Genomic DNA, 24,040 nt, shown 5'->3' with positions numbered 1-24,040 from the left:
ATTCACCTCTTCCACTCACATCTCCTTCTTATCCTTAGCACCTGCCCTCTGGCTTCTCTCCTTATTATCTCTCTGTACATTTCTTTTCAAAGTTTTCTCCTAGAACTCTACATCTTGACTTTTAAGAGCCTGTCCCTCCTCCTCAATGATAGTTCTTGGTTCCTTTTTAGCTCTCAACTCACCTGTCTTCCCCCTTTTTAAAAGTGTCCTCCTCCTTGACTTTAGATCATGTTGCTTTCTTGATTTTCTTCCTGTGCCTGCTGCAGGTAGTCATCTGCCCTAACCTTTGCTATTCACACTGATCCCTTCAGCCAGAGGTCCCATCTCTAGTCTTGCCCTGCCCCTCCTGCTTTAACTGAGAGCAAGTCCATTGCAGACATCAGTGGCCTATAGCTAGCATTTGTGGCCTTGGGTCTGCAGGCTTACAAAGTCCTTGCACTTACTGCCCCACTGAATCCTCATAACATTTTGGAACATATATCCCCTTTATCCTCAAGCTGTCCTATAAGGCTACTAGGTTGAACTGGAGCCAGATTTTACATCCCAAATCTACCTCTCTACCTTTATAATTTGTGGTCAACTTGATTTTGCTATCTGATGATGCCTTCCTCTATGAAACTGGAATCAGTTGAAGAATTATGGGTGAATCGAATGAATTAAAAGATTGAAAACATATGTTAAGGGATTCAGGATACCTAGAAGGTGCCCAGTATGATTCTCCATATCCAGCCCACTTGAGAATGTCTTTCCCCTGCAACATCTCCTGGCCACTTCCCAGTTCACATGTCCCCAGTTTTTACATGTTCAAATCCTCCTCTGCTTTTAAGAACTAGGTGATTGGACTTTTAGGAACTATTTCTTTGTTTTTCCTCCTCGCAGCTGTGTCCCAAGCCCTTAACCATCTCTAATTCTCTAATTCTCCTAGGTTTGGTTCTATTTTATATCGTTAGGCTGCCTCTTGGAATCTCAGTTGCTTGCCAAAGCTAAGCACTTTGGGAACAGTTTTTGTTTTCCTCAAATGACAGCCACAGAGAGCCTTTAGGATATGCTTGTTCAGTGTACATCCAGTTAAAGATCTGGAAGAGGAAGAAGAGCTGGGGCAGGATGGGTACTTGGGCATTTGGAAGAAGAGATGGGGATGCCTACTGTAGAGAGGTGGAGGTTGGAGGTGAAGGATACAGCTTGGGCATAAGTGGAAATGACCCTGAGTAATTGGGTCTCATGGAAGAGGAGGCTGAATTGAGGATTAAACTTCAAGGGTAGATAAAATTGGATAAGCTTTAGTCATCTTTGCTTCTGGAGAACGCGGAGTACTGGCATATAATGGAAAATGATTTTTTTTTTTTACTTGAGTACATGTTGTCCTTCTAAGTAGCATAAATTCATTTGTCCAGCATGAGCGAAAAGAGAATGAATGGTCTGCCTAATCTAGTCTTTGGTTAACACTGTTTCCTGTGTGTTTGCATGTTGCTAAGTAAACCAGTGACATCTTTACACTACTGTCTAAAATGTGTGACCTAGGTAAAGTCGTTGAGTTTGATATAATTCAGCTGCAAAATAAAAATAATAATTTCATGGTAATAGCAGTTAACAGTTATTGAGATTTTCTATGTGCCAGCAAATACATTGGTCATCTTAGACTTACTAGCTTGTATAATCTTCATAACTGCCCTATGAGGTCAGCACTATTATACCTTGTTTTATAAGTGAAAGGTTTTGTATACTATTCGAGGTCACTCAATTGGCATAGGATCGAGTCAGGATTTGTGTTTGCTGGACTCTAAAACCTGCTCTGGACCAGTGTACAGATGTCTTCTGGAAGGTACCACTGTATTAGATCCCATATGCAAAGCACCCAACACCAGGCCAAAAGCCCACTGGGCCTGGAGAGATCAGGAGCCAGTCTTAGTGTTGACAAGGGTGGAATGTGCCTCCTTGATAGGAGGGTTGAAGGCCTCTGCCATAGGACATAAAGGTCACACAAAGAAGATATTACCCCAGTGGAAGCTACAAGGGCTTGTGAGCATCTTCTCACATTCTGTTATGAATATCCATGTCTCTTGCTTCCTTTTCTGTGTTTTGTCTCCCCCCTTGTCCCCTCTCCTCATCTAGTCCCACCATTCCTCAGCTCTTTGTGTGAGATGAGTCTCCAGATGGGACCTAACACTGGTCCCATCCATACTATCTGTAGAACTCCTCCCAAGGAGGAGACCTTTTCAAAAGTCTATTACCTTCATTTTCCTTACCACCAGAGACTCACTTCTCAGCCTTGGTGTATCTATAGTCTTGGTCTCTCTCTCTCTCTCTCTCTCTCTTTCTGTCTCTCATTTGCTCTCTTTTTCTCTGTCTGTTGGTCTCACAGATACAGACACATACACACACACAATTTTTGATGTTTTTTAATGCCATTTGTTCCCTAAATACATTTAGATAGCAAGGGAAACATTGTTTTATGAAGAACCTGTTACATAAAAATGTATTATATAATGTTCATATATTTACTGCACATTGAAGTTAGATACTACTTTTTTTTTTCTCCAAAGAACGAAAGGATAATAATCACAGGCTACGCTGAATGTAATTAACCTCAGGATAGGAAGCTTGAATCCAGCTACCTTTCCTGAATGCTCCAAGAGTGGGTTGCATGGGAGTGGCCCTTAATCTGTTGTGGGGTGCTCTATCAAAGTACTCTGAAGTTGCCTGTTGGGGGAGGGAAATACCCAAACACCATGCTCACTTGGATCTCTCTCCTGGGTAACTGAGAAAAGAACCTATTCTTTTGTCTCCTCAGATCACCAAGGTCAATTTCTGACCAATTCTCTTTTCTACTCTCTGTTTCTTTGAATTTCCTTCACATGCTGTGGTCAGCTTGGCCTTGGAAGAACACCCTGTGTCCAGTCTTCCAGGCCTCCCAAGGCTATTCTGTTCCTCCTTGGCAGCCCTGCCCCTGTCTACATTCTCTATTGCTAGCCCCAGCTCTGTGCCTGCAGTTCTGATTCGGCCCCCCCTGTCCTCCCTGAACCACCTGCATCATTCTCTCTCCTACTGTCTGTCCTAGCCCAGGTTCCCTAGATCAGAAGGACCCCTCTCTTATTGCCAGCTATTCATTCAGAAGCCCTGAGAGTTCATAACTAGCAAGTTACTATCTCATACCTTATCAAGATGACTAGTTTGCCTATTTTTAAACTATTTTGTGAGAAGTTAATCTTGTCTTTATTTCCAATCTCCAGTTTTACTTGTCACTCATTTGGTGATATTTCTTGGATCCCACCATGTACACAGCACCATTCTGGGCACTGAGGATATAGCCATTAATAATACTGAGGCCCTGTAGGATACACACAATAAACAATGGGATATGCTAGTGGTGACAGATCTAAGGAAGAAACCAAGTAAAGCAATAGTGATGCTGAATGGTAGCAAGGAGGTTTCATTAGCTGTGTCACCAGGAAAAACTTTACTGAGGAGGTGACATCTGAGCTCAGCCTTGGAACAATCTAGAGAAAGTATCCCAGGAAGAAGGAACAACAAGTACAAAGGCCAAGGCCTTGAGATTTGAAGTAGTTGATATTTCTAAGAAAAGGTCACTGTGACTGGATTATAAGTTCCCTTCTCCCTGCCTTCTCCTTCCCATAACTTTATGTCCAGAATTAGAAAGACCTTGTAAGCACTTTGCCTATAGAATTAGAGTATTTGGTCTTGGTTGTTTATTATGTAACTAGTGGTTTATAGTATCCTGCTCAGAATGCATATGCATTATTTATATGCATTGTTGCATATAAACAAATTAAGAGTTTGAAGGTTTCCTCATAAACTCTCTCCTAGCATATATCACCAATTATTACTGTTTTAATGATGTTTAGACTGCAAATTTCTATTTTATATGCACAGCCATCTTATAAACAAATTTTGTTCTAAAAGTTTATTTGTAAGCTAGTTGATAGAAACTTAGTATAAGTTTTTGTATATAAAAAAATCACCTAAGCTGGGCACCGGTGGCTAGCACCTGTAATCCTAGCTACTCAGGAGGCTGAGAGCTGAGGATCGTGGTTCAAAGCCAGCCCGGGCAGGAAAGTCTGTGAGACTCTTACCTCCAATTAACCACCAGAAAACTGGAAGTGGTGCGGTCACTCAAGTGGTAGAGCATTCGCCTTGAACTGAAGAGCTCAGGGATAGCACCCAGGTCCAGAGTTCAAGCTTCAAGACCGACAAAAAAAAAAAAAAAAAATCACCTAAATAGTGGTTTTGTTCCCAGGCAAGTCCACAAAAGCTGTTTATTGGCAACTGGAGCTGAACCATACTGTTTAGTATTGAACAGTATTAGCATTAATTAAGCCCGTGTTTTTTGTTAATCCCCTTCAGCACCATAGTTACTTACTATTAGCATTAACTACTTACTTCAGTCACTTTTCCTATTTTATAGTCTGTCAGGAAGTTTTATAAAAGAAAAACTTACCTTGATACTCTTAACATTTGTTCTCTATTTATAAATGAGGCAAAAGGGGGGTGGGCGGTGGGACCAACCTCTGATTCACTAAGGAACTTTTGAGGAAGTTGTTCTTGGGCACCTCTGGTTTCTCAGGTCCTTCTTGGCTATAAAACCCTATATTTTCTTACTGTTACAGGAAAGCATACCATGTACTTCATTCAAATCTGCCCTCAAATGGCCACCTCCAGTTTCTTCTAGAAGTAGATGGCACACAACTGCAGAGGAATTCAAGGAGTTTCCCGGAAGAATTCTTTGCAGTTATGTTTTCAGTATCAACCTTGATTTTGATCTGTTATCTATCTTGATGAGTTGAAAGAAATTTTGCCCTAGAACTTTTGGTTCAGATAAGATTTCTGTGTTCATGGCCAACTCATCTCTCATATAATTATGTAAATCATTTTTTTCTTTTTACTCTTAGGGATAAAGCCATGGTGCCTGGCTTGTTTGCTTGTGAAATACACTTATAAGTGCCCTTAGGGAACGGGATGAATTTGCTAGAACAGAGCTGAAGAGTGTGGGATCAAAAACAACTTTAAATGTTAAATGCAAAGCTATTTTCAGTATCCTGCTGGAAGAAAAAAAAAAACCCAAGGCTTAAGATGATAGAAGAGATTTCTGCTTCAAAGGAAGAAGGAGTCTAAGGTTTCACAGTGGTGAAAACTAGCTGATCCTTTAACCAACTACCAGCCCTCCCCTTCCACCTGTAAGTTCTGTTTTGGCATCATGAACCACTTGAGAGGTTTGATGTCTAAATGCCAGGTAGTGGTAGAGCTCAACTGGCAGTGTTGAACTCACTTGGGTGCAGAGTGCTATGCTACTGATGTCCCGAGGGCATTGTAGAATGAGGGTTCCTCATTGTAGTGACAGAGCACTTGTGGCACTGTCTCTGTTTGGTCACTTGCAGGTGGTATGTCATTTTTTTAAAACTTGGTGCAAGAAGGTGTAGCTTTGTGGACATCACTTTGGAAGTAGGGTTTGGTGCTATCCCTAGCTTTTTCTCTTTAGTAGCTGGAATACAAGCAAGAGTGCCATGTGCTTTGTTCCCTATTATATCCCAGGCAACTAAGACAATCAATGTCAGTACAGAAGAGTCACTCAGTAAATATTTATTCATTCAGTGAGTGAATTCAGCTTTAGGGAAACCTCAAATGTCTTTCACTTGTTAACAATATAGGCTTTTGGGCTTGGCCTTGTGTGGTACTTTGAAGTCTAGATTACCATTTCCTTTGGACATCTGTGTTTTTCTTATTCTCCATGTTGCCCAGATATCAGTGCCTTATATTGATGAGAAGTTAACTGGCCATGGTTGTCCCTGCCCTGCTGATTGATGTTCATCTTTATGTTATCTTTAATTGGCTCCAAAGTGCAGCAAATCAGTATCTGACCACATGAACTAAAAGGAAACTTATTTGGGCATAGTACAACCAATTTATTTATTCAGACAACATATACCTTAAGGGCTGTATGCCAGGCACCATTCTAAATGCAGAGGAAAAGAATAGTTGCTGTGACTTTAAAAATCATTCTAGGTCACATGCAATGTCAGTGTCATGGCCTAGACAGGTGCCTTGGATCTGAAGACAGGCCAGTCTTTGTGGGAGTCGTAGAAGAAAGGAAACTCCATGAAAATGGTCAGGTTTCATCTAGACCTTTAAATTAGCTAGGATGTAGACTTACAGATGAGAGTAGGGCAGGGCTTGCTGAGAGTGAGAACATAGACAATTAAAGTCACAGAAATAGGAATGGCGAATTTTCACTGAGGAATGTTCTTAAGTAATAGTGGAATCTGAAGATTAGGAGATCATTCAAAGCCTGAACCAAATCCTGCTTTTCGGATCATGGTAATTGCTAATCTGTAGAGTTCTTATACTAAGTATTTCACAAGTATTATTTCATTCCTAGAGAACCATCATGAAGTAGATTATATTGCTATTGTTGCTTTAGAGATGGAGAAATTGAGTCACTGAGCTATTCACATTGTTTAAGGACAAGGCCTTGGAGGTTTTTGACCACTGGACTCTGTTGTCTCTTAGTAACCTCTAGACACAGTATTGTGATGTCTGGAGAATTGTGAGCCAAAAGCAGGCACCCTCTATTTAGTCCCCCTTCCCATTTTCTAGGTGAAGAAATGGGGAGGTTAATGTCAAGCCATGGTTTAGCTCATAAGGTAGAAACTGGTAGGCAGCAGAAAGCCAGTGGGGTTATTTTATTTGTTTGTGCTGATACTGGGGCTTGAACTCAGGGCCTGGGCACTGTTCCAGAGCTTTGTTTGCTCAAGGCTAGAGCTCTACACTTAAACCACAGCTCTACCTCTACTTCAGCTTTTGGTGGTTAGTTGGAGATAAAAGACTCATGGATTTTCCTGCCTGGGCTGCCTTTGGCCTGCAATTAGATCTCAACCTTCTGAGTAGTAAGGATTATAGGTGTGAGCCATTGGCACCTGGACATTGGAGTTATTTTAGTATGACATGAGTAGTGTTCACTAAAGCAAGTATCCAATGTTAATGTTCCATTTGGATGGGAGCAGAGAGATTAAATAAATGCAGCAGAGGTCTGAAAGGAAGCTACCGGATGAAGCCAGGTAGAGGGGAGAGGAAGCCAGAACTTGGCATTAATTAACAATTATGTTAATTGGCATGGCTGTTATCAGTCACCCTGTAGATTTCTGGAGTGTGGTAAGCATCTGCCCCTGTGAATGGCTTTCAAGTGTGTGAATGAATCTGCACAATGTACTGTGACCTTAGTTAATGAGTTCTTCCAAAAAGCAAAGCACCATGAAGGAAGACCAATTTTCAAAACAAATAGCCTATTTTCTGGAAAGAGCCCTGGAATTAGGAATCTGAGAACCTATATTTTAAACTACTTCTATTATTTAATCTGAGTCAGATCACTTAGTACATTCAACTGAGCTTGATTCCTTAGGTATAAGATAGGCATAGCAATTCTTACAGTGAGACTCCACCCCTCATTACAGTGTGGAGATGATGCTTGAGGGAGAGAAAGAAAGAACAGGATTTTGAAGTGGTAAAGTTGCTTTTTGGCTGCAGTGAATTTTTACCAGTGAAGGTGTGCTGGACTTACAGACACCAGGAAGGCAGAGGAAGTTCCCCTGCCTCCAGGGCCTGTTGAGGACATGGCGCTGTCCACCAGGTGGGTGCTGACACAAATCACTTTGCAGAGTAGAGCCATGTTAAACAGTTCAGCATTTACACCCCCCCCCCCCCCCCCGCCTTCCATTCCTCTCCCTACCCACTGCCCCCAGAGATGGAGAGCCACATGCTTGGGAATGGATGTAAAAGATACAAATCTTTTCTCCTCTGGAGATTGCTCTCAGGATAATGATGGATAACTATGAACCAGAAAAATAAGTGTCAAGATGTAGCCAGCTGGCCAGTTGGACATTCTTGAATATTTCACCTATCCTGGGGCACTAGGCAGCAATCCAGAAGAACTCTGATTATCCCTGGGAGATTAATAAATAAGCCAGCATGCTGTCCAGGTAATAGCTGATTACAAGGCCTGTAGCAGAGCCTTGACTGGAGATCTGCCAAACCAGCTTTGGTCAGCAATATACTTGTATTGCTTCTTAATGTGGTACCTAACCTTTGGCTATTTACAATATGCCAAGAAATTGTGCTAAGTGCTTAGATTCCTCTTCTTATTTGCTCCTTACAATATCTTATCGTGTGGTGGCATAGGTCCCATTTTCTCATTAGGGAGACTGAGACTCAGAGGTGCCTCAGATGGTATATACCACAGAGGAAAAGCCATGATTCAAATCCAAGATATCTTAAACCAGAGCTTGTATTCTCAACAGCTTCAGTCATTCCTTTTTCTTCCCCCCCAAATGCTTCCTGACTCAGTGTTGAAGCTCCTGACAGTGCAGTGGGTAGACATGTCACCATGCAGTGGCCCTAGCTCACTGCAGCTTTCTTTTCTTCACAGCCCATGACTGACGTCCTGCTGGCTGCTGTATGGCTGGCGAGCAAATGGACACCAGTGATGAATGCAGCAGAAAACTGATGCTTGCCAGCTAGTACATGTGGAGGAGTTTGAAAGACAGCAAAAGAAATGGCTCTAGGTCTGCTTTTTCAGAAGGGCTGGGAAACTTGTAGAGTGCTCTAGGACCTCAGGATGATGCTTTCGAGAATCTCTGCACCAAAGCCTTTCCAAACAATGCTTTAACATTCCCGTGTGATTTACAGAGTCAGTTTAAACTACTAAACAATGTCTTTTTCAGTCTCCTACCACAACCTAGGGAGACAGGTGTCAATGAAATCTTCCTGTGTGGACCAGGAAATTGCCTAGAGAGGTCTACCATCCAGGGTTCACAACTGGTCAGTGACAGAGCTGGGACTTCAATGTTGTTTTTTCAGACTTTCACTTCTACTCTGTACCTAACTTTCCTGTTTGACTTCCCTGTTTGAGCTATTCTTAAATATTTTGATTGCCTGCATTTAGAAGTCAGGGAATTGTTAAAGTGATCTACTTTGTTTTACTGGCTGAGAGTAAATAAAACATCACATGACTGCTTCTTGTGTTTAATTGATTTGCACTTACTCGATACAGTACAAAACACATATGTATCATTTGTGGTATATTAGTAAACCAACAGGCCTTCTACTTTTCAAGGTCCCAAGGCTTTAACAGATAATAAAACATGGAGTTCATACAATTTATTTAAAAAGTTGACCAGTGAATTCTTGGTCAGTAACACATGCTCCTATTATATTAGTTTCCATGGAGACATTAGTGTTGGCTCTCATCATTTCAACTTTCAATGGCTTTTCTAGGAATAGAGTGAGTTGCTGAAAAAGAGAGGACTGTGGCTGTCACCCTGTTCACTCTTTCCTACTGTTTCTGTAGAAGGCTGATTTGCTTTTCTGGGTCCTCCTTGTTTTCCCTGTAACCCGAGCACAAATGATCTTTGAGGGCCTGATGATTTTTATTGTTTGCTACAAGATAAAACTAAATGGAACACTCTCTTACATAGGTCTGAGCACCCCTTTTGAAGTACTTAATTGATAGTAAGGGGCTTGGCTGGGTAAATGTTGGACTGGTTTCATCTAAGCTTCTTGGGCAAGTTTCTCTAATAAAGAGACCCACAGGCCTACAGTGAGAGCAACGAGGAAGATGATTTCTTCTCATATGCTAGTTCAGTGAGGAGCTGGTCTAGGCTTGGTACCTTCAACATAGGACTTCCATTCAAAGCTGAAGGTAAAAACATCAATTTACCCTTCCCCCATGGGAAAAAAAATCAGGGCACAAAACCATCATTTAAGAGGAAGTTGTGGAAGTGGTACATTCTCTTTCTCCATTGGCTAGAACTTAATCACATAACTCATAGAACTTAGTCACCACATATAGCTGCAAAGGAGACTGGAAAGAATCTTTAGTTGGGGGGCCAATTAATCCATCAAAGTCAAGGGTACAGAGGAAAATGAGCACTGTGGAAAGCTAGTAGTCTACCACTGTGTGGCTGTCAGAGGGTAAGTAGAGTTTGAAGCCCAGATTGCTGGGAAAGTGCCTGAGTCAAGAATCTGAATCTAGGCAGCCACAGAGACCAGTACAGGCAGCCAGATCTCACCCAAGTGTTGAAGGAACTTGGAATAATCCAAAAGACTTAGATTGTCAGTTACAGGAAATTCACCAATGTGAATGTTAGGTAGAAAGAGCATTGTACAGTCAGAGATCTGGGTTTGAGGCTAGCCCTTTAACCTCATAATCAAGGGTAAAATACCACAGCACATGTTTGCTTTATCATCTAGTAAAGAGGAGTAACAGCAATAGGATTTCCCACCAGGCTTATCATAGGGCCTGAGGAAGGCGACCACTCCACACACTGCAGCTCCATGGGAATGAGCAGCACATTCCATTATTCACTTGTGTATCCCAGTACCTGGCACCTGGCACCTGGCACCTGGCATGGGCCTATTGCTGAATGAAGTATGAATATTACACCAGGTGGAAAATGTATGTCCTTAGGAGATCTCCATCCTAGGATGTCTTCTTGTGTTCTCTGTGGGCCCCCTGGGAGCCATATGTACAACCAAGATTAGGGCCAATACCAGGGCAGCTCCCAGCTGGGTGGTATTCGAAGCAGATGTCCTTGGCAAGGGCATTTGATCATTCACTGATATATATACCTATATATATATATGTATATATATATATAGGTATATATATGTGATATATAGTCCACAGAGTGAACCATCTAGTTTAAAATGATTTGCGCCAACTGCAAATTGGAGATTAAGCTTTTCCAGGGCCACCAAAAGTGTTTCCTACTTCAAAAAATAAGATGCAGTTACACAAATCATTTTTGTTGATTTTTTAAAAAATATGCTTTGTTTAAAACAATAGGTATTGACTGATATAAAATGGCTTCATGCTTTTATGGACTGTTTCTATACGAACAGTAATGATGTCTTTTGGTGGGGCCAGGGAGGCGCTAAAGTAATCAGTTTTGTTGCTTTTTTTCTTACTTTATGAAGGATTTTTATTAATCATTTTGTTATTATTTATTTGCTCAGTAGTGATGAATTTCTTTCTTGGAACTTTATAGAGTACTTTTAGATGGACTTTTCTGGCTAAAAACAGTTGTTGAAATTATATTCACAGTATGCTCTCAGCTCTTTTAAAATCTTATTCGTAGAAGGAGGAAAGGGTACTGAAATATTATCTGTGATTCTCACCTCAGGGAATTAGAGGTGATTTTTATTCCTCTCTCTTACTCTATGGCTGCTTCTTTTCAACCCTGAGCATGTATCACTTTTCTTACTTTAGAAGGACAAGAGTAGTTATCCCTACAAATTAATACTTTCAAGACAAATCAAGAAATTTTTTGTTTGAGTGATTAGCCTGGACTATACATTCTTAGATGAGATCATAGACCTACCCAGAATCCTTCCTTTTTGGTCATTAAGGAACAAGATGAGGAGGCTTCACTTCTATAAACCATCTAAAAAGGTGAAGCTCATCGTGTGTTAGGAAAGGTATCTACAATACTAACATTTATCAGTTAGTGAAGGAAAGGAATTTTACAGGCTTACTTCTGCATTTGTGTGTCCCACAGGTGGCTTGGCTTTGTTATCTTGTGATTGGCTGACCCAGATTTTCTGAGGCCCCTCCCATTTGTAATGTTCTCTATTTTGTCATATCTACAACTGTTGGTTTGATGGTAGCATCTTCCTTCCAGCGTGGCTATGAACTGAAGAAAGCACATTGTCACCTTTTTCCATGTGCAGCTTCTCTGTCAATGCTCAGATGAGAGGCATAAGCATTGTTTCTGGGATGGAGCAAATAGGAAGGAATCAATACTGGAGGAAGGGGTTGGGGACACCAAACTAGTGGCAGAACTTAATGGAGCAAAATGGACTGTCTGTTTCACCCTTGGCTTATATCTGGCAAGGCAGGCTTAGATATGGCTTTTCAGATGCCTGCTTGGTGCTTGAATCCAGACAATTTTCAAGCCATGTATTTATCTGTTGAGGTCCAGCAGTGTGAAGGCCACTGTTGTAGATGTTGGATAGAAGTGGAGGGATCAGCCAGGCAGATGTTAGACTTGGTCCACATGGAGCTTGCCTTCTAGTGGGAGGGAGAGGCACTTAACAAGGAAATCAATGATGAAATTAATTACTGGCCCAAGAAATTAATTCCTGAATGGCCCCAGAAGAGGAGACAAGTGACTCTGTAAAGTGGAACAGGAGGGCCAAGGTTGGATTCCTATCTGACTGAGTCTCTTATTCCAAGGCCTGGCTCCTCTCTCTCCCCTGTGCTTGTTGGAGGAGAGGAATGAGATTGAGGATAGCTCATAGAAGGTCTGAGTTTCTTCTCCCATTTAGCAGCCTGGGCCAGGCTATGGCCTCAGGCAAAGAATCAGAAGCCTGAGGGACTAGCCGACTTACATAGTTCCAGTTGCCCATCTCTACACTGTCCTGGGTCAATAGCCAGCTTTTCTAAAGACTAATGAATCCGTTTGCACATAGGAATCCAGATTTGTTCTTTTTCTCTATTATTTTCAACTTTTAATGAGGTCAGCTAAGATACTGGCTGGTACCTTCAGGGAACTATTTTTAATGAACTCCCAGCTTCCCATCACCCCCACTCCCTTTCCTGGTGGTTCAGACTTTGGTCTGGGAACATACTGAAAATATATCGCTTTTATTTGGCTTTCTGAAACTCTGATCACCAGTGCATACGTGATCTTTGTGCATGACTGCAGGGTTGTAGACCACCCAGAAAAACTTGGTGGCTGGCAAATTTCCCTGTGCTTCCTCATTCTTTTAGCAATTCCTGGTCAGATCTTGAGACTGGTCATTGTTCTACTCTCCAGGTTCCCTGTGTGTGGAAACCCTCAATTCTATGGAGACTTAGCACCTTTCCTCCATGAGATGTTAATGATGGCCCTTTCCTAGTTTTTCCTTTCCCAAACTTCTTTGCAAAGGGCCAAACCTTTGAAGTTTGTCTGGTCCCTATTTGGTATGGCAAGGAAAACAAAAAAATTCAAGTTATCAATCTCCTGAAGAGATCTGAGGAATCACTTGGTTCTTAAGCTTTCTCACCCTCTCCCACTCACCGATTGGGGCTTTTAAGCAGAGAATTAAGTCATGCAGAAATCAGTTACTACTTCTAATGGGGCTGGTAGGAAGAGTGTTACTAAAGGTAGTGGTCTTGGTGGAGAGGGAACTTTGGCCATTGTTCTATCCTGACAGTGTATCTATGTGGATGCATGGCTGTGTAAATTTTTGTTCCAGCCTTAGTTTCACTATGTTTTTTTCTCTCTCTAATGACTTTGGGGTTCACTGTATTCAACATGCAAGGAGGAATATGGGCACTGAGTCTGCCCCTTAGACTCAGCCTCAGCAAGGAAACCTTTCCTTCTCTGCCTCCTGCCTATAAATGTGTGGCCCTAAGCGGCCTTCCTCCCATTTTCATTGTGACAGAAGTGTTAGAGTTTTGGAGCTAACCTGGCTTTGGAGTATCATTTAGAACATGCCTGTCACAGTTTTTACATCTCAGACAAAGTTCCAGACCTTCTTGTATGGGACCACAATGTGGCAATGTACAAAAAAAAAATCACTTGAGAATAAGTGCTTTTTAATGATTTATTTGAACCCAAGACCTAGTTTCCCTGGATCATGAGCCCAGCCTTCCCCAAGTATGCCAGGCCCTGCCAAGCTCATCTACCACTACTGCTGTTTATTCCTTCAGGAATGCAAGAGGATTTGATTTCCCAATCGGGCTTCTATGCCACTGCCTCGCCCAGTGGCTTTGAGAAGTGACCAGATCCCTTCCGAGCCTCAAGTGTCCTCATCTGGAAAGTGTTCATTGGGAGTGTTGAGTGTGGTTCTTGAAGTAGCCTCCCAAGCAATCTCCTGCTTCCAGGCTGGTCCTGCGGTGGAGTCAGTCCTCTCCGCACAGTGATCCTGTGATGAGGGGGTCAGGCCAGGCCAGGCCTCTGCTCAGAACTCTCACAACAGTAGCTTCCTGTCTCACTCAGAGGAAAAGCCAAACCTTTGCGTGGATCCCAAAGCTTCCTGGTACTTCTGACCTCATCTCCGCCCAGGCTGGGTTCTGCACGGCTCACTGTGGTGAATGTGAATGTATCCTCTGACTTAGGCAGTGTGCGACTTGTGTGGCTGTGCAACGTCAGTCCTCTTGCCCTCCTGTTGCTCTAATCCAGCCACAATGGAAGCCTTGCCATTCTTCAAACATGCCAGGCCTGCTTCCTGTTCGAGGTCTTCACACTGGTTGCTCCCCCAGGGAGTTTTTATGGGTTGTTTGCTGACCTTTAGGTCTTTTTCAAATGTCGCCCTATTTAAAATTGCTTACCCGGCCCACTGTTCCTGAGATATCCCTCTCTTTTTGTTGGTACTAGGATTTGAATCCAGGGCCTGTGCTTGTTCAGCTTATTTATTCAGTTGGCATTCTATTTACTTGAGCCATGCCTCCAGCTCAGACTTTTGCTTGTTATTTGGAGATGGACTCTCATGGACTTTCCTGCCCATGCTACCTTCAAACCTCAGTCCTCAGGATCTCAGTCTCCTAATTAGCTAGGATTACAGTTGTGAGCCAGAGGTGCTCAGTTCTCTCTCTTTTGCTTTGTTTTTCCTGTTAGCCTTTATGATCACATAGGATACATTATATATTTGCTTATGTATTTGACATGTTGTCTATTGTTTAATAAGCATTATGAGGGTAGGCATTAGGTTGACATGTTCACTATCTCCAGAGCCTAGAGTAGTACCTGACAGTAGGGATCAAGTATGAATGAGCAAATTAACTTTATTAAAGCAGTGAAGTGTTATGTGTGCTCAGAAAACACCAAGTAAGCATTGGCTGCAGATAATTATCCTTCAGAGACACACAAACATGGCTTCTCAAGTGCCATTAAACCACCCCCACCTCCATTCCTTATTCCTCTTTCTTCTGCCTTCTCTCTGCCTTTTGCTTTTGTGGGGCCTGTATACACTTCTGCCTGCTCAAGTCTGAGCTTGTGCTGGGTAAAGACTGGCCTATTCATTTTTGCTTATGTGGTGCTGAGGAATCAAACTCAGGGCTTTAGGCATGCAAGGCAAGCGCTCTACCACTGAGCCACCTTCCCAGCCCAAGACTGGCCTATTCAAACAGATATCTTAGGCATTCTGCTCCCACCAGTCAGCACATAGTAGGTGCTTAGGACATGCTTGTTGCTGGCAGTTGTGGCAGATAGAATAAGTTCTCTCCTCTGTAGGAACAGACCTGGTTCTAGTATCACTGTATGTGATCACTGATGTGGAATTTAAGAAACTTAACCCTTAAAGCACTTAAATGGTGGTTGCTTAAGTAACTTGTTTGTGTTTATTTTTTATTTTTTGGTACTGGGAATTAAATTTAGGACATTGACCTTGCTAGGCAAGTACTTTACCACTGAGCTACATCCTAGCCCTGCTTAAGTAACTTATTTGCTTGATTGGTCTATAGAGAGCAAATGGTAGGGAGGAGAATACCTTGGATGACAGTATCTAGGTGGCCAGATTGTTCAATATAAGTCTTCGGCCCCATGGCTATTCAGGCTCTGAGGAGTTGAGGTCATTCAAGGGAGACAGTGTTAGTGAAACTAGCCAGTATAGAAGAAGCTGGAGGGGACAAGAGAGAAGGAAAGACTTGAGCTGGCCTGTAAAGGACTGGATCGTAGAGAATTTGGCTTGTTGGGTGATGTCAGGAATAGGCAAGAGGCCTTGGCCAAAGCTAGGCAGGAGCTCAGGATCCTAGAGGTGTGATGTACTAGGAGGTTGGGACTGTATGAAGGAGAATCTTAAATGCTAGGAAATAACTTTGGCCTCTCATGTTTGGCAGGAGGGATACATATTAGGGACTTTGATGAAGAGCGGAGAGGAACCAAGGGGAACAGGATGTACGGAGGAGCTTTTTAGGAGCTTGTGTCTTCTGCACATGGTATGGAGAGATCATGCAGAGATCAGCCTTGGCTCCCTCATAGGTGGCAGAGTTTATTGAACCATCACAGCAAAGCTGATTGATGCTGAGACGCTCTCTTATCAAGTGAACACCAGGCAAGCCACATCCCTCCTAGTTGGGGTCAGAATTATCCTCAGAGCTCACTCATTTGCTGTCCCATGGGAACCTAGTGGCCACACTGTGAAGGGGACAAGGCATGGCATTGTCTGGAGGGTTTAAAAATTATTTTCTCAGCCAAAACACCTAGAGAAAGCCCTTGGCCATTTCCCTTGCATGTTGTAGGATGGGATTCCAGGAATGCGCTTGGCCTTGTGGAGTCTTTCCACCTCCCACCCTGTGCTCCTAAGCAAGCACCAGTGCTGGACCCAGGTTTCTCTTTTTTTTTTTTTTGTGGCTGCCATCATTTTTTTTTTTTCTTTTGCCCTCGTGCTGAGATTCCTCTTAGCTAAGTATCCTTCAGTTTGACTTCAAACCCTAGACCTGCCCCACCTTTGGTGGCCTGAACTCAGGAGAGCCCTATAGTTTCTTTTTTCTCTGCCCTGCCCCTCCCCTTTGTGTGTGTTGGTTCTCAGGCTTAAACTCAGGGTCTGGGTGTTATCCCTATGCTTTGCTTTTGTGCTCAAGGCTAGTGTTCTACCACTCGAGCCACAGCTCCACTTGTGACTTTTTTGGTAGTTAATTGAGGTAAGAGTCTCCCAGACTTTCCTGCTCAGGCCAACTTTGAACCTCCATCCTCAGATCTCAGCCTCCTGGATAGCTAAGATTACAGGCATGAGCCACTGACACCAGGGTAACAAACATTCTTTACAATTTGTTTCAACCTTTTTCAGAGTGGTCTCTAGTTTTCCCCATGCTAGTTTAAGATGGCTACATAATGTTCTGTCCAGGGAATATCTTCAGTAAGCCATGAGCTTGTTACAGAGCGTTTAGATTGCTTCTAATTTCTGCTCTTTCAGCTAATGCTACATTAAGCCATCTTTGTATATTACAGAATCATTTCATTAAGTTGGCATTTATCTAGCTAATGGCAATGGCCCAAGATTGGATGGAGAATCAGATTTCCTTTTTCTTTTCCAAGAAGAATGCTATACGCATGTATTAAAAAATGTACTTCAAATGCTAGGAGTCATCTTTGTTGTATTTTTCTTTATGCTGATCCTGGGGCTTGAACTAAAGACCTAGGCACTGTCCCTGAGCTTTTTTGTCCTCAAGGATAGCACTCTACCACTTGAGCCATAGCCCCACTTCTGTCTTTTTTGGTGTTTAATTGGAGTTAAGAATCTTACAGACTTGGGGCTGGGAAGGTGGCTCAGTGGTAGAGCGCTTGCCTTGCATGCCTGAGGCCCTGGGTTCGATTCCTCAGCACCACATAAGCAAAAAGAAAAAAGCCGGAAGTGGTGCTGTGGCTCAAGTGGTAGAGCGCTAGCCTTGAGCTGAAGAGCTGAGGGACAGCGCCCAAGCCCAGAGTTCAGGCCCCACAACCGGACCCCCCCCCCCAAAAAAAAAAAAAAAAAGAATCTCACAGACTTTCCTGAACCATGATCCTCAAATCTTAGCCTACTGAGTAGCTAGTATTACAGGCATGAGGCACTAGTGACTGGCTGTTATATTTTCAACAGAGTGTTGAATAAAAAGGTAACAGTATAAGTGAAAGGTGATATATATATAATATATATATCACCTTATATATATTATATCACCTTAACTTTATATATATTATATTATATCACCTTAATATCACCTTAACTTTATATATATTATATTATATCACCTTATATATATAAGGTGATATAATATAATATATATATAAGCAATTCATAATTTATTTGTTCCTAAATGGAAACACCTTTCCACTAAATTGTTTTAAGGAGCAATCTCCTTCTATCTGATACTTTGATTATAGCAAGTTAAGTGATCTCTTCCTAAGGGTTTATTAAGAAATGCCCTAGGCTGGGCGCTGGTGGCTCACACCTGTAATCCTAGCTACTCTGGAGGCTGAGATCTGAGGATCTCGGTTCAAAACCAGCCGGGGCAAGACCGTGAGATTTTTATCTCCAATAAATCACTCAGAAAACTGGAAGTGGTGCTGTGGCTCAAGTGGTAGAGCACTCGCCTTGAGCTGAAGAGCTGAGGGACAGCACCCAGGCCCAGAGTTTCAGCCCCATGATGGACAAAAAAAACAAAATAAAACAAAACAAAAAAAGAAATGCCCTAAAACAAGGAAAAGGAAATAGGATTACTTTTTTATTTTAAAGACAGAAAGAATATCACTATGCAAGTAGCCCAGGCTGGCCCCCGACTTTTAATTCTCCTATCACAGCTTCATTAGTGCTGGAATTTACATGTGTGTGCAACCATGCCTGGTAGGAAAATAGAATTTCTTTTTTTTTTTTTTTTTTGGGGGTCCAGTCGTGGGGCCTGAACTCTGGGCCTGGGCGCTGTCCCTCAGCTCTTCAGCTCAAGGCTAACGCTCTACCACTTGAGCCACAGTGCCACTTCCGGCTTTTTTATTTTTGCTTATGTGGTGCTGAGGAATCGAACCCAGGGCCTCAGGCATGCAAGGCAAGCGCTCTACCACTGAGCCACCTTCCCAGCCCCGAAAATAGAATTTCTGAGGAAAAACAAACATCTCTTCTTAGGCAAGTGTGAGCTTAGCAGGTGCCATTAGAAGTGAAAGCTACTACACCTCACTAAAAGGCATTAGCTTTTTGTTGGTCATTAGGAAATAATGAACAGACATCTTCAACAGATGCCCAATACTGTATAGAGCCTTAAGTCTGTGTTAACTGTAGGGTGCCAGGCAAGATTTTCTCTGACCTGCTGTGGTTTTTATTTTTTATTTTTTATTTTATTTTTTTATTTTTCCATTTCTGATTGTTTATGTGGACTGTGGCGGTAGGCTTTGCATTTCAGTTTAATCCAGCAAGTGTTCACTGAGTCCTTAGACTGTATAAGGCTACAGGGAATAAAGATGAGGGGAGAAAGAACTCATTTCTGAGAAGTGTATGACCTATGGGAAGAACGGAATAAGTTTAAAGCTGATGTTTATTTGAGGGGGATTGCAAAGAGGTCCCTGGGAGAAGTTAGTTTCCACCCTGTCAGAAGAGAGAGAAATGCCATCTCTGTGGAGATAGTTAGCTTTATCAGTCCTAACAGGACAAGGGGGAAATGGAGCTGGGCATTCAGGGCAGAGGTAAAAGACCCAACCAGAAAAGATGGTGGTAGGACATGGGTCTATGTTTGAGATTTGCCTGAAGTATTGGGCATATGTAATAATGGTTATGTGATGCAACAAGTACCAGACAAGTTATAAAAGCTATATATATATATATAATATGTATATATATTCATTTAATCTATACAGGGACCCAAATGAGGCATTCATCATCACCTCATTTTTTAGAGGGGGAGTCTAAGACTTGGTAACAATTAAATACTGAGCTCACATTGCTAGAGCCGGGGAGAACCAATTCATTCACTCCAGACTATGTTGTTGACCATGAAGCTATCCTGCAGGGGAAGAATAGGCACTAAAACCAAAAAAGATGGGCAGATACCATATGCTTAGAGGGTGTCAAAATTCAGGGATGCAGAAGTGGAAGAGGAGCAGAGATGGCAGTGAGAGGAAATATAGAGGGAGGGAGTCTCAAGGGGAGACTCACAGGGGAGTCTCAAGGAGAAATTCATCCATTATGCCTAGGTTTTCACAATTGTAGGAGAGGCCTGGGTGTAGGTCTGGGCTGAGGGAGGAGAAATCTCTGTGGTCCCCAGGAGGGGCAAGAGGGTCTGTCCTGACTGTGGGTGCTGTGTCTCTGTGAAGAACACAGCCACCGGGCCTCACCGTCCCTTCTTCTTACCTGCAGAAGGAGAGAATGTGACAGAGAGGGGGAGGAGGGGAGGGGGAGAGGGAGATCTGGTAAGTTTTCTGCAGCCTAATGACTTTTGAAAGCTGTTTGGTGTGCTGAGATACAAGTGTGACTTCCTCTATCTGAACGCAGTGGCAATCACTGTTTTTCCTGGAAAATTGGGCCCATGTGGGTCCTGTGTGTGGTTTATTTAAGTTCCATTTTTATAGCCTTATTACCTTGTCCCCATGATGTAAGAAGCTTCTCTGCCTTCTTGAGCTTTGCTGTGAAAATTGTTTCTTAAAAGGCACAAAGTGTCTCTTATCATTTGGGTGGTGCTGTCTCTCCGCCGCCGTGCTTTCTGTAGACTGCATGCACACTTCTCCTCAACCCTGACACCACTTGTCAGCTTCTCTGATCGTTGGCAATTTGCTGGGAACATTTAGGCAGCTCTTGAATCTCACTACCTAACAGTTGGCCCCATTGCTTCTGGAAGAGTTTGTGCACATAAATACTATGCAGCTCCTTTCTGTTTGAAATGTCACCTTTCTAATAACCATGCTAGGATCTGACACCCAGTCTGGTCCTATGGCCTGGAACTGATAACAATGGCAATCAACATCCAGGGAGCCTGAGCCATTTCCAGGCACTGTAGGAAGGGATTTATGTTAATGATCTGAATTATTCCTAGTCCCTATCAGTAAATAATACTGAGTTCTCCATTTTACTGATAAAGAAATTGAGTCCACAGGGATGGAAAAATTGGTTCCAGGTCTCACAGCTAGTAAGTAAATAGCAGAGCTGGGCCTTGATCAGAAGCCCATGTGCTCTATTTATTTATTCATTCATCCACTCAAAAACAACGTTCTTGGAACTGTTCTATACCTAGGGTATATAGTAAAGGAGAGAGAAAAAGAAAGAAGATAAAACATTCTTATGCTTCTAGTTGAAGCGTAAGTGGGTAGTTACTGTTCAAGGATGCTGAAGGAGTCCATACAAGAAGTTGAACTGTCAGAATGGGCATTGACCCTGCCAGTGGTCCCTCTGACTTCCTGCTTTCTGTTCTTTGTGTGTTGGCATCAGTACACATAGGCTACCCTCCTTGTGGGGGACTACCTTCTATACCACCATTTACAACTCCAGTGAAGGAGGAGCTCCTTTTCTTTGCATCTGGCTATCATTTCTGGAGAAAGGCTCTGATTGGCCTGGTATGTATGATATACCTGGTATGTATGATATGGCCAGTCAGCATTCTAATCTGGGCTGGAGTGTATTCCTGTTCTGCCTTAATAGAAGGCAGAAGAAATGCACCTAGGAGACAGAAAACAGATGGTTCCATTGGAATAGATTTTGAAGAATTTATATTAAAATAATGCAGTGACTCTTGGTAGTTTTAAGTAGGGAACTTGATCAAACTTAGGTTTTATTGCAATTAGTTCAGGCATTGTATGAGGTAGTGGTAGAAATAAGTAACTAGAGATGGCCTGGCTGGTTAGGAGGCTGCTGCGGGAGCTCTGTGGTGAACTGCTGGGATGTGGGCTTAAATAATCCTGAGTGACTGAATTTGCACTTGGACTCCAGGCACAACATCAGTGAGGGGGAGAAGGATGGAGCTGAGGATGGTAGGCAAATAAGACATGGTGACCACTTGGAAACTGGAAGAAAGAGGCTTAAGCAAGATTCTTCACCACCCCCACATAAGTATATAACTATGCTTGGGAATGTAGTTATTAAATGGTCTAAATAACTTATTTCTTCTCAAGAATAAGTTATTGGCTTTTTGTTGTACTCTTAATCGGAAAGGGAGGCTAATTGATTGAACTTCTTTTCTTTGGCAAGATAGAAAAGATACATATCTGAGAAAAGATCCTATCTTCTGGTGGTAGGAGATAATATCAGGTCTGCCAAAAAGAAATAGATGAATGACAGGAGGTTTCCAGTACTGGCCAGGAAACCATACTGACTGGAAGCTTGATCAAGGGACTAGTAGGTCTAGTTTAGAAATTCCAGTCCCTTTGGCATCATTCTTGCCAGTAAGACTTTTAAGGTAAGGGATTTAGGAAAGGAATGCATGGTAGTGATTCATGTTATAACAGACGTCTTCCTGCACTGGGAGTAGACTATGGGTGGAGATAGGAGTGGCACCAAGGGTAGAAGCAGAGACACAATTATGAGACTATTGTAATCATGAGACTAGGATAATATCAGCAGAGTTTATAAGAAATGTTCATATCGTGAATATATTTAAAGGATGAAAACCCGTTTTGTTGAGCACTGGATATGGAGTGACAGAGAAAGAGGGATGAAAACAAATTCCATTCTTTTGACCTGGCAACCAGAAGCATGCTAGCTATACCATGGTGGGTGAAACATTAAGAGGAATGGGGTTGGGGGAGGTCAGGAGTGTGTTGGATGTGTTGAGTCTGAGATGCTTGGCATGTAGAGCTTGATTTGTGAATTAATACTGGGAGATGGTTGGAGAGAAATCTCAGTGAGCATCACCCACCTAGAAGTGATACTTGAATCTCTGAGATTGATGGATGAGATCCCCAAGGGAGTGGCAGTGAAGCAATTGAGAAGAAAACTAGGTCCCTGGGTCCCTGACATGAGACAGTAAGATGTGTTGGAAGCCAAGAGAGGGTCCTCCCTGGGAAACAAAGTGAATAGTGGTCAAGCAAGAGGGAAGGATTACTGTAATCAAAAATTGCAAGGGGAAGTGGATGCTGTGGTTCAAGGCTGTTATACTAGCTTTGTGAGAGGCAGAGATTGAGGAATCATTGTTTAAGGCCAGCAGGATGGTGTTCTTGGTGATAAGATTTTGAGACTCCAACTCAGCCAATGTCTGGACACAACGAGGTAGATGAAACACTGGTAGGAGTGTGCCTGTCATCCCAGTAACATGGGGAAGTACAAGTAGGAGGATGGTAGTCTAAGACAGCTGAGCATAAAGTGAGCCTCTATCTCAAAGCTAATTAGCCCAGAGGGGGGGGAGGGGGGGTGTTAAGTGGTAGAATGTTTGTCTAGTAAGTATGAGGCCAGGAGTTCAAATCCCAATACCACTAAAAAAAATACTGCAAGAGAAGGAATAAGATATGAACAGGGGATCTAGCAATATGAAGGACAAGCCAGGCCACAAATGTACATTTAGACTTAAGTGTAACATTGAAAATAAGTGTCAGCTCCTGCACTAATGCTTATAATTGTGCCAAAAGAAGAGAATCTGAAAATGGGGTTCCCTGGGAACCTAGCAGAAGGGGAAGGTACTTCTAGGGGGAGATTGAGGCATGTGTATTTTCACTCACTCACTTGCTCACTCACTCTCATTCACTCACTGATTCATTAGCTTATTTCACTAAAACTTGTTGGGTTCAAGGGCTTGGGGAGAAGGAGAGGAGTCATTGTTCAACAGATATGGAATTTACATTTGCAGATGTAGAGAGGTGTAGAGATGGTCATTTGTACAAAGGTACTCCATCCTGCCAAGCTGTACACTTTGAAATGGTTGAGAATATAAACTTTATGTTATATATGTTTTACCACAATAAAACAGAAATAAAGTAAATTTTGAGGGTCTTCAGTATAGACTTGGTCTGGGCTATGATGTTTGGGTGACATCAGTACATGGAGACAGTGTGGAGGAAGGTGGGGTGAAGGCATCTGACTAGAGAGGATGCTGAGAGGGAATAGTGTGCATTTGAGGACTATCACTCCTGCATGTGTAGATGGTATGGCCCACTGGGGGAACCCAGACAAGCTTAGGCTCCCACTTCAGACCAGGTCTTGGTGCAGGCCAGGCTCTTGGCTACAGAGTTGGTCTTGTCTCATTAGAATCTAGGAACTTCTGAAGGTTTCTGCCCATAGGGAGTGTTGGTTGTAAAGATGTGCATTTAGATTAATCTCTCCTTGGTAAACCATTGCCTATTGAAAGCAGTAAAACCAAGGCATTTGTTTCTATGGTGAAAGTCATGGCCTGCAAGAAGTTTAAATACTGACATGTATCAATGAATTGAGCAGGCTGTTTTCTCATCTATTCTACAAATTTTTTTACCAAGGACCAACCATCTATATGCCTGAGGTGTTCTAGATAGAGGGAATAAGGGATGGGGTGAATTCAACAGTACAGACTCTTGAAAAGCCTACAGTCTAGAAATTCCCATCTCTGAACAAGGAATTATGCTGCTGTGCGCTATATGTCACCATAAATAAATGAGCTGAGTTGTAGGGATCTGAGAGGAGGGGTATGTGA

General features: G+C 42.5%; 1 protein-coding gene across 6 annotated transcripts in view; it reads left to right on the top strand.

Annotated features, from left to right (window-relative positions):
* Arntl (aryl hydrocarbon receptor nuclear translocator like) overlaps nt 1-24,040 on the top strand; it is a 100,354-nt gene that overhangs the window by 3,564 nt on the left and 72,750 nt on the right. For 5 of the 6 annotated variants that reach the window (XM_042691335.1, XM_042691337.1, XM_042691331.1 and 2 more), the window contains exon 2: nt 8,435-8,570. The exons of the other annotated variant lie outside the window; for it this stretch is intronic. The gene's annotated coding sequence lies outside the window, so the exon portion shown is untranslated. The remainder of the gene's footprint in view (nt 1-8,434; nt 8,571-24,040) is intronic. 6 annotated transcript variants of the gene reach the window in all.

This window comes from Dipodomys spectabilis, unplaced genomic scaffold (assembly GCF_019054845.1).
Source record: "Dipodomys spectabilis isolate Male_0828 unplaced genomic scaffold, ASM1905484v1 ptg000145l, whole genome shotgun sequence".
Classification (NCBI taxonomy): Eukaryota; Metazoa; Chordata; class Mammalia; order Rodentia; family Heteromyidae; genus Dipodomys; species Dipodomys spectabilis.
This window is presented reverse-complemented; position numbering and strand designations above follow the sequence as displayed.